The sequence below is a fragment of the Rissa tridactyla genome, chromosome 2 (genome assembly GCF_028500815.1).
Source record: "Rissa tridactyla isolate bRisTri1 chromosome 2, bRisTri1.patW.cur.20221130, whole genome shotgun sequence".
NCBI lineage: Eukaryota > Metazoa > Chordata > Aves > Charadriiformes > Laridae > Rissa > Rissa tridactyla.
The window spans coordinates 86,534,397-86,546,756 of record NC_071467.1 but is presented as its reverse complement, the minus strand read 5'-3'; positions in this window follow the sequence as shown (position 1 = coordinate 86,546,756).

Genomic DNA, 12,360 nt, shown 5'->3' with positions numbered 1-12,360 from the left:
GCTTAAGGATGAAAAATTCATAGAAAATAGATTTTTTGTTTTACTTTCATACAATAAACAGACCTTTGGAGAAAGAGCAGGACAAAAGAAGAATATTTATACACAAGTTCTTTACTAATTACTGTGGATCATAGATCTCATATTACAGTTTGGGAAACATCAAAATGTATCATAAAAGAAAGACACACAGATACCAGAATGATAACATGAAAAAGGATAGATGTGTGGGAGGATGAAAGATAACGGAAATTCATGAGCAAAAAATCAAAATATAACATTTTGATCACATCTTAAGGAAGACAGATCAAGGGACAGACAGTGGACTGTCAGAGATGTGGCCAGTGACCAAGAACAGAAAGTGGCTAACGAGAAGTCTGGTTATGTGCTTGCATTATGCTATTGGTTTTAGCAGTGGGGAAAATCACAAAACTAGAAAATGTTAAATTTGTAAATTGGTTTTATCGATCATTGGATCAACAGTGATCACTTTTAAACTTCTTTCAGCTGCTGATCCTAGAAATATTTTATTTATTGTCATGGTTTGGGCCGGACCGACCACTGAAATGAACGACAGGCTCTCTGTTGAGTAACTCCCAAACCTGACTTTTATTTTTTAAACTAGCTTGTTCTTGTTTTAAGAACTTTGTGTAGTATCTTCAAAATAATTTGAAGTACAGTTTCTCCTTCTAAGATGTGAACTTACACTATTGTGATAGCTAAGAGACAATACAGTCCTAGCCTAGTAAATGGCTCAGCAAAAATGGGGATTCCAAATTTATTAACTGCCAGTGACTTCAAGATCATATTTGCTCAGTCTCCTAGTAGAAATATTGTTTTCATTCTTAGTTGTGCCTCAAGCACAGCATGGAAGCAGGAAGTCAGGCTGTGTCCCTTTTCTGCTCATGCATCACCCACAGTTCTGCAATGAGAACTTATGGAGTGAAAAGGGAAGCGGCAGGAAGGAGAAGATTTTGTGGTATAAAAAAATAGTCAAAAGGTAAAGTTTCTTGTGATATTGCATAGGTTAAGAAATAAACCAGACAATGGCCTGTTTGTGAACTACAGAATGTTTAAAAAAATAAAATAAAGAAAAACAAGAAGTGTCCTTTAAAACCAAGCAGCTTTCCACAGTAGAAATGCACCATTCAAATCTGAGAAGACCAACGGAAAAAAGTCTAGATACCAGGTGTGGTCTATAAGATACTTCTCTTAAAAAACACAGTGTACTCCATTTAAAATTAGGAATAGGGATGTACAGAGTGACTATAAGGAAATTCAATATCCGAGGACTGATATTTGTTAAACCAGAGAATTATCTCCCCAGGAAAAATGTAGAAGCTCGTTTACTTGTTGCAGTTTAAATTAACCAAGAGAAGAACAAATAATAATATAGTAGAGAACCATTTGGCTAAGGTATAAGGGATGGAAACAGAATGAAGAGCTTATTACGAAGTCAGTATTACTCTTTTACAGCAGTGGCATCTACAATATTAAATAATTGTACATAGATTCCTTTTTTTATTACGTAGTATTGAGATGCAGAACCTGGTCCTGCAGTGCTTCTTCACTGGCAAACCCTTGCATACCTGCAAAATACCCTTATCAAACTGTCTTTATAGAGCAAAACTCTATTGTTTTGGAAGAAGGGTCTCATTTCCTAGCACTGCTACATAAGCATAAGCCCTCTGGGGCATGGTAATGTTAAATCCTACTGTGCTTTTTATATGCGTGTTTTCAAATAGAAATGTTTATGCTAATATAGCAAAATGCTTGAATCAGCCCAGTATGTGTCATTTATATGTTCTCTTGCATTCCTAAGGAATATAAAAAAGATGGTGTTTCATTGGCCTTAATTTCAACATTATACAGAAGAAAGCACAAGAAAATATCAAATATTTTGATTATATTTGAAAATTATTAAACATGACATTCAATGTATCAGCTGTTAACAGCATACATTTCTCATGCTGCTTCTTGGGATGTAATCAAAGAAAAACAAATCACCAATATGTCAGATATGGAAATTTAAATCTCAGTAGTATATACACATTTGTACATTACATTCATATACAAATATTATCATTCCCATGTGGACATTTTCTTTATTCTTTCCCATTTTTTGTATAATACAATGCTGAAGTATATTTGATGTACTGACATTATCATACTGGGATACATACAGAATAGAAGAATGTAAGAAAAAAAAAAAAAGGAAGAGGAAGAGGAAGAGCACTTCATTTTTTCCTGTAGGAAAATGCTAGCAGGTGTAGGGTTCTCTGACTGGCTCCTGTTTCTGTCCCACTTCCTCTGCCACCCAGAAGGTTACCAAAAATACCACCCACGGGCAAAACTGCCAACCCTCACAACAAGAAAGGATGAGCTCCTACATGCAGAGAAAGAGAGCCAGGGCACCCTAGATGCCCTGGATCACAGTCTGCGCCCCTGGGGAGGAAGGTGAAAATAAAGCAGGACCTAAAAGGTGCACTCAAGAACATGGATTATTTCTTCACTATTGAGCTTCCCACATTGAAAGCTGGGCAAAAAGATGTGCAAGGCATCGTCTCAGCACACAGCCAAAACACAGCCAAAAAACAACAGTTTTGTTGCTGTTGTCTTATATTGACACCTGAATATTTGAAGCCAAATCCTTGACTTTCAAGCCTATTTCCTGGGTCTTTTTTAATACTTTCTAGCTTCAAATAAGAAATTTACCACTTGAGCACATGGAACACCTTAATTTTCATTAAATTTTATTCTACCTGGAATAATGTTCAGTGAAACCAACATGCCAAACATAAAATTAAGATAAATTATTAAAATGAAGTTTTACCTATGACATATACATTTTTAATTATTCCTAAATTTTTCTTATGACATTTTCAAATGTACTTTTTGTTATAATTTTCTCACCTAAAGGAATATTAGAATTTCTTCTGGAACATAAACATACTGCTTGATGACTATGCTCTACTTGTATAGCAAGTTGGAAACCTACTCTATAGAAAAGAGTACAAAACTGTGTTAAAACATATTTCTTCAAAAGTTTCTTTTAGTAAAGAACAGGAAACATATAGCTATAGATAAAAGTTTTTAAGTTTTTATTGTCAGCTCCTACTTGTTTTTCAATGATTTTTATAGTATGTCAAAGAAGATAAGGTTTCCTTAATACTATATGCTTTGTTAATGTGGCCCTACAGAAATCTTTTTAGACAAGCAACAAAATTAGTTTAACAGCAATATGTATTTCTAAACTGAAGCTGTACCAGTATAGGATTTTTGTTAGTAGTTAAATGGTCATGAGGAAAACTCTAGAGCAGTTATCTTCCATAGGACGTCACTGAATAACTACAGACACTTATGTTTAAAGAAAAACAAGTGTTGAACTGTGCACTGCATGCTTGCAAACTTGCCATTGTCAAATACATCAATGAAACGGCCACGCAGAAAAACACTAACAAGATCTCAAACACCAACTTCAAGCTATATTTAATATATTTAGATTATTTCAATAAGTTACTGTGTTTTAACCTAGTCTCAAGTCAAGACTTTTACTTTCCCTACCCTTCTGCATTATTTCTGTAATTTTTTTTCAACACACACTTTTTACCAGAATCCATACTGGAATCTGTGATACTGTATCCCAATACAGCTCTCCAGTTGAATGAATATTTAGATAAACAGGCAACCTCAGAAATACACTGCAGAATGCACTGCGCCCGCTGTGCTCCTCAGAGACATTTGGCAGGATATGACTTTCCACTCTGCCAGCTCCCCAGCTTGCTGAAGAAGGATGTAGTTGCACTTGGTAGGGCTGTTCAGCCCACCTGGAGCAGCTTGTATGAAAATTATGATAAAAGCCAAAGGAGGCTACTAGATAACACCATGCAACTTAGGCAAGTACGTCCAATTTACAGTGTGGTTACATCATGGTCAGAAGTTACGCTTCTCAAAACACAAACAGTCCTTCAGCATTCAGTCTATGCCTTTCCTAGGTGCATCTCTTTTCCTAGAAAAAGGGTATTGGTTTGTATTTGCCATGTAAGCTTTATATGCCACTTCTCTCTTCCACAGACTGCTTCAGGTTATCAGCAAAGATTCTGTTGACTTCTGTCTGGTAGGTGGACTTAATGGTTAGAGAGGGAACCTGACACTGTCAGAAGCGTATTAGCTGAATAAAATGAACGTTTTCACTGTGCTAATGCAACATATTTTTTGTGGGTGTTTTTAAAAAATGTTTAAAAACAAGCGTTGACTCAAACTACATCTTGAAGTGGCAAATTTTCTGAAGTCTCCATTGTCAATTTTTCCTTACCTATGATTGACAGGATATGAATTTTCCAAGCAAAAATCCTGTGGAGCCAATGGCTTTTCACCACTGGAAATGAGCACAGAATTATTTTCAGAGTGCTAATTCAATGCTGTTGCCTATCTCTGTGATCCTCAGGTCAGTTCAAGACAAGATTTTAAAGCTAAATAACCAGAGGAAGCCTGGCATGAGTGGGACATACAAACTCTTTGTACTCATGGTCTTCAAGACACCAGAATTTTCCAGTATACAGACAGGACAGAGTTTATTCTGACTCCAAAATAACAAATGGTTATCACAACTAAACATTCATGAATTACTTCGATGCAGAGAACTGAACATATCAAAATACACTATGTATGATAATTTATCTTACAGCAAATGTATTTAAAAATAAATGGTAGTTTATTCTGAATTCATCCGAATTATAGGTTTTAGCATCTTTCCTTGAGTGGATTTATTTCCCTCCAGGCCAATAACAATATATCAGAAAACATGTTTTGTTTATGTCAGCGTTGGCAATCTGAAATTAATGTCATTTTCCCCCTCATTTCAAAGATCAACTGTGTCCATGTTTCCAATGAAAGATGATACTTTGCAATTTTAATTGTTAATCAAACCTTTTACTTCATATCTCTGTATTAAAATATGCTTAGTCTTGTCATTAGAATCCATCTAATTAATCAGTTATGCTCACAGAACAGCTAATAGTTTAGAAACAATGTCAAATTATATTGAAATGCAAATATACATATGTTAAACGTAGACGTACTCTGAATCTTTACTAAACTGTAGTTAAGATTTAGTTAAAATTCATCCATAATTAATTGTGCTACATAACTTTTTGACTCTTCTGAAGTTAAAAAAAAAAGGTATGAAATCTGCATTTCTTAAGTGAAGGCTGATACTAAGTTTTGTTTTCCTGTGAAATCTTTCTGCAGTCATCCCTAGAAAAGAATGATGTCCTTCTGTATATGCATCATGTGGACAAACACACCCCCCCCGCCAAATCTTTATTCAATATAGGTTTGGATTAACTTAAATATTAGAGAAAATTAAATTTTTTTCTCTACTAAAAAGGATAACGTCTCCCTGTACATCAGGAAAAGATTGTAGATGTAAGGATGTGCTAATAATTTTGTTAGTACTTACTGGTTCAGCTATAATTCCTCCAGCCTCCCTGGTGATTTTGTACCACTGCTAGCATTTGTTCTTTCAACCACTAAAGTTACTAACCCTATGCTATCATAAATGTTACTGTGAGACAGTTTATTCTAAAAAGCACTATGACCACAAAGTCTATTCTATCATAGCAAATCAATGCATCTAGATAAAAATAGAAAACACAGTGTCTTGGTTTGCAACAATCATTTAAACACAGCTATGCTAAAATAATTGTTTTTCTTTCAATTTGTTAAAAAATTAAGTAATTGCCTTTTATATAACTGTGTTACTTTATATGCATATTCTTTCACAAAGATGTCAAACCTTTTGTGAAATCATGTCTCAGTAAAAATCTAATGCCAGTAATTAAATTTGTAACCTGGTATTCCTCTCCATAAAATACGTAGCAAATCATTTAGAATTCATTACTTTAAAACAATATTGGCAACCTATTAAATGCAGACAAGGAAACAGAGGAAGACTGTACGTCTGAACACACAAAATGGAAGATCACAAATCTAACCTTGTTATGTTATAAACAGAAGGTTTATCAACACAAAGAAGGCACCCAAATTTAAAAGACAAAAATGGGTTAGATCGGTAGGATAACCAGGATTTCTATGGAGATAGTTCAGGAAGATGAGATTATCAACAATGCCGAGTACTGAAATGAGGTTGAGGACTCTTCATTAGCAGAGAATAAGAGGACACTAACTACTTCAGGGACAATCGTTTCTATAGAAGCCACAGCAGAACCCTTACAGAATCTGGGCAAATAAATTGCTTCAGGGTAAGAAAGCACTTCTAAGAGGTGTAAAAAGCAACAATAGATTTCACACCCCTCTAAAAAAAAATCAGGAGTTCAACATTAGAGAAATTCATGGTACTGTAACACACACAGCACCCAGAGCACCACGATGCGAGAGTGACCGAGGCTAACGGAGAGCTTGCTTCAGCGTTACATTGTTTTCTTCTTGACCTTTCTTGTCTTGTCCAGAATCAAGAGTGTATGTGAGATACTGTTAAGTTAAAAAAGAAATTAAAAAAAAAGCAAGTAAGAGAAAAAGAGGTAAGAAGAAGAAGGAGGGTGAGGAGTAAAAGGATGCAAGCTCTCCGTATCTTTCTGGAAGATGGAGCTATGGAGGAAAGGTACAGAAAGAATCAGTCACAGGAAGGCGGGCTATTTCATTTCCTTGTCTTTTTCAAAGACTTGTAAAGAAAGTTTTGGAGTTCACAGGATTTACCCGTGGGAGATTCTGATAAAAAAATCTCACATTACTCTCTGAAGCCAGTCATTTCATGGCAGTATCAAAAACTAAAGGTCACAAAACCCATACACATTAAATACATTAAATGTTTATTATCCATTTGTGAAGCACCATACAGAACATAAGGAAAATACCTACCACCTGAGTGCATAATTACAGTGAAGTTACACAATTTTTACATACAGCTTAATATTGACTTTTTAAAAGACTGAGGAAGTTTAGAATTGGTATGACAAAAAATGCCTTTAGTTTCATGCTCAAGCAAGTTCTTCTGTGTACTAAGCAAGGGAGTAGCATATAGGAAATTCTTGTTTATTGGTAAAGCACCGTGAGAATACTCTCAGATGTTGTGAAATCTTAAATCACCTTTTACAGTTGAAGGGCACAGTCTGTTTTTACTGAGATCAATCACAATACATATTTTTGTTTCATTATCATTAATATTATTATCAACTAGAAGAAAAAAAAACAGTAAAAAGATGAAAGAAAACCTGCTACACTTCTGAAACCATGGATAACAGACTAACTATGTTGTTGCTTCCTCTGTTAAGTAACACATTAAAAATGACCGACATAAATACACACTGCAAAACAAGATCTCAGTTTCTGGGCTACTTAGTTAAGTGGCAGCAACTTTACTGATATTTTGATTAAACTATGACCAGTATTGCTGACAGCTGTAGAACTAGATAAAGACATTAATGTTACACTTTACTTGCAGTGTTTTTAATGAATTAAGTTGTTGTGCTTTAAAAATAAAGGAAAAAAATGCAAATAGCAGCACAGTTTTTATTGAATTTTCGTATTTGTGTTAAGATGTACTCCACCATTATACTGAACACTCAGTAGGTTCAGATTTCAAACAACTTTAAATCTAAATATTTTTAGAAACCTATCAATATCTGAGAAGCAATTTTGTCATAATCAATATGCAGTTTTGATTGTCCCTGTGAATATTAAGTCCTCTCAGGTTTTTTATAAAACCATTAATCTAGCAGAAATTTGTTGCTGACATTTAACTAAATTAATGATTTCGATAAACACCAATCAATAACATGTTTCTGAGAAAGCAGTGCTCTCTTTTCCATTACACACATACTATAAAACTAGCAAATATGGAAGGTTTTCTTGGCTTTTAGCAAAAGACATATTAAGGCAATTCTCAAGCTATTCTAAAAAAAAAGATGAATATATAAACATCTGTACTATATGAAAAAAAATAAAATAACAGAACTATTTTCACTTTAAAGGCAACTGCTGTTAGTACAGACAACAGAGATCACGTGTTCAACTGGAAACAGTTTATTCTACCTTCTTACATAAGATGTAGGTAAATCTATCAATGTGAAAAAGAAAACTATTTCAGACTGCTCTACAATATATATAATATTCTTTACTTATACAGTGACAAACAGCTCTGTAAATTGATAAATACCATGTAGGCAGTAGTACCTGTAATCTCATTAAATAAATAACAACAGTATATAGCCAATAGTCTAAATATTTATGTAGATTTTGCTTTTGGTACCATCACCTACAGTTTATTCTTTCTGTAATTCATTCCATGTGTCTTAGGGTTTCGATTTTTTTTTTTAGTTTTGCGGAGCTTGTTTTTTAAAGCAATTTCTTCATTATTTCATTGCCTCTGACTTTTTAGGTATGGAACATCTTCCCTGTTTCCCAAATAGTGAACTGTGGAATGTAAAAAGAAAATGACTACCCAAACAATTTGTTGTAATTGTAAAGAGATTTGACATTCTATGTCTAGGACTTTCTTCCAGTCAGTTTTAGCGCAATTTCAGTATTCAGTTCTCTTAAGCTTGACTGAGTACTAGTTATATGGAACTTTCAATGTTCTACTTCCATTAATTATTCAATTCAAAGGTAAGTTTTAAAAGCTGCCCACCAATCCTTACAAAATCATATAGCTAACAAAATACTTTGCAACATCTAACTCTACTGAGCACTCTTCAGCAAATTCTAATTTCTGAAAATATTTGCAGTATTTGTAGGTGTTCAGGAAAGGATGAAATTTATCCCTTTGCAGAACGAGGACTCTGAATATTAGATCTCATAACCAGCGGCTTAAAAAACCAGCTTCTGCCTGCAGGTCATCATTATACATTTGCTTTGGTTTTCCATCAGTTATATTGTGTGCTTTGTTTCCAAATTTATATTTAATTTTCCCTCTTTCAATGAGACATTAACAACCTCAACCAATTTATGTCCGAGTCAAAGGAGGGCCCACAGAACATTTCCCCTGCGTTCCACCACACATCATGGGTCACAAGCTGATTTCCAGATCCTTGTGACAAATCTAAGTCAGGACACTAATCATCACTGCTACAGTGTGTTGGAAGAAGAGACAAGACATTGAGGTCACAGTCAAAGTCTTACATTCATGCAATAAAAATAAAATTGAATGATTTAGTACTGTTCCTTGTCTTTGACTGACTACAGCTTTTTGAAGCAGAAAAATAATAAACACACAACAGAAAATGATGTTTTAGGCAGGCATTTATGCAAGACTTTTACTGAAGTACAGGTGCGGTACGTGCTTGTGCAGGTAAAAACAGGGAGAAAGGTTCATGAATGTGCCTGAACTTGGAACCACTCAGAATTCATCTGAATATTCAGCTTGCAGTATTTTATTAGCTCTAGTTAACAGGTTATAATGGTATCATGGAATGCACAAAACCACACATCCTTGTATTTATTTCATCTTGTTTAAAAATAGTAAAACTGTAATATTAATGGATATATACATAAGATCCCTTTCTTTATAATCATAATATGCAACTGAAACACAAATCATACTAGAAGATTACAGAAATTGCTAATTAGTTTGTAAGAAAGTCAGGCTCATGGAGAGCCAGGAAATGCTACAAAGAAGTATGCCTGCCGAACCTATTTTTTTTCCCCTAGTGTTTATGCATTACAATACAGTACTTATTTGCTATTTACACAGTCTCTCCCCAGAGGACCCTCTCTATCCTCCCATTTCATATATGGCACAGCTGGCTTCATAAAGGAAGAGTTACTTCACATTTTCCTATACTGACATTACTTAATGTTTGTCACATAAATTATTTACTGAATGCTGCAGAAAAAGCACTGAACACAGAATTATCAATTTTGTCCCTACAGGTCTATTTACTATATCAGATAGATCTGGCATATCCATTAGATACCTTTGTTCAAGAATTCTTCCAGAGTAAATCCCAATTCTTTAGGCTACAGTAGGTAGGTATACAGTAGGTATATTGTGCACATTACACATTTCTCTATCTCTAGAATACTAATTTCAGTATACGTCAGGTGTAGAAATGATCTTTCCAAGAAGCTTTGCATAAGCAGTGGAAAATACAGGAAAGAAGACATTACTGCAGGACAGTGCTGCGAACTGATGTGAGGTGGCAGGTAGTTAACCTGATATTCTCTTTTAGTCATTCAGAGGTATGATATCAAGAGCCTTAAAAAAAAAAAAAAAATCAATCTTAAGTAGATATTAGGCATTGCCACCTCTTTTGTGAGGCATCCTGACTGCAAAGGCTACAATCATAAAGTGCATTCCTTAATCCAAGGATTTTTTTGTGAATTACTTGAAACACTATTTGAAAACAATATAGAAATGGTTCTGAGAGCAGGGATAGGAATATGAGCTTGCCTTGTTTCAAATAGGTGCTCTAAAAGAATAGGTTGTTCAACTATACTCACTTCAAAGCGCTCTCTTCATCTCAAGACACTTCGTTTTGCTTTGTTTTTTTAGACCAGTACTGATAGAGTTTTAAAGATAAGAATGAAGTGTTCCCATTCAACTTACTGTCTCCAACTACTCTCATCTCCTCTTCTCACCCCTGCAATAGTTTTTTGGTTAGAGCAGGAGATAAAAGGTACACATATGGTTCACTACAGGCAATTCTCGAAAGTGGACACATGGCCTGACCTTGCAGCCTGGAAAATTCTTTGTTAGCTTTTATTTATACACACACACACACATAAAAAGCACCATTAGCTACCTTTTAGGAGAGAACTGGGATCTCTGTTCAGTTCCATAAAAGAGCATTTAACAGGAGCCTGCCTTCTCAGCAGATGTGGAAGACACCAAGACCTCCCAAATTTGTATTTCATGGAGCTGTGCATTCTAGTGCTGTGAAAGGCCTTCACGCTGTGTTCATCAAGTTCAGAGTGAGCCAAAGTCTCCACATATGTGCTGCACAGTTAATCAATACATGCACGCCAAGCCACACACCTCCAATGCATGTCAAATTCTCTGCACCGCGTAGATCATAGGCATGTAGATAATAAGCAATGTGGGCTTCACGCTTACCTGTCGGAATGCTCAACTTGTCTGCTACAATGCAATATCTATTTAGTAAGAATCACTCATTCTTCTTCTCCCCTCTACCTCTAGAAAAAAGTGCTGAACAGAAAATGGGATGTGCCCAAAGCAGAATAAAGAAGGTGGCAATGTCTCATTTGAGGTCTCGGATAATAATATGAATGTCAGACACCTAAAAGTTACAACATTTAACTAGAAGGCGCCCAAGTCCTTTGCCAGATGTACTCCATACATATTGTTTAATTCTAATACAAAGGTTTCAAACACTAGTGACACAGGACAATGGTCGCAGCTATTAAAAAGTCCTTACTCTTTCTAAAAGCTATTAAGTAGAGACTATCTTTATTCAAAACACACTATATTACTTTTCAATTTTTCCCATGAGGACATACTAATGTAGCAGCTGTCATACTGATTCATTCTTTTCCTTACGAATGGTGGGGAAAAAAGAAAGGGAAAAAATATCCAAGGTTAGATGACAGTTTCAGATAAGGCAAGAAATTAATTGTTCACTAAAACAAAAACAAACAAAGACAAATCATTCGATACTTCTTTCGCTCTGTGGATATGAAGTCAGAAGGCCAAAAGCGTAAAATGTGTAAATACAAGTGGAGAATAACAGCCAAACTGTATAATTAAAATAGAATTTTCATTTGGAATGATGGAATTCATCAACATAGGATTCTGTCTGTAAAACTACAGTGATTTTCTTGAATTTTTACGGGATGACACTATATCAAAGTAGTATTTAAAATTTCTTAGCATGCTTGTTGGACAGGAAAAGTTTAGAACAAAACTGAAAAGTTTATAGGAATAGAAGTGTTGGATTTGCCCTATTTCCTTACTCATTTTGTAAGATTGCCAAGCTACATCCTCCATAATATTTCAGTGTTGGGTTTTGCCAACATTATCCAATATATTTAACAGAGTGAACAGTTAGGCTTTTGTTAAAACAAAGAGAAAGATATGTGGTAGCAAAACATTCCCTCACAAGTTTTCTGAGATTAATGTGTTCGGTTTGGGGTTTTTTTTGGGGGGGAGGGGGCTTTTTTTTTTTTAGCTGATTAACATCAATTGGTGTCATATTAACACTAGCTACTGTTATATAACTCTGCAAAAGGTCATGCAGTTTATTGTGCTAATAGAGTGAAGACATTCTCCATTATCTTTCATTCTTCATAGGCAGTTAAAGGATATTACTTACAGGAATTTGGTTCAACAGAAGTTCCACGAGCAAAAGCCAAGTTCTCCTTACCTTTCCTAAGCACTACACCACCTTT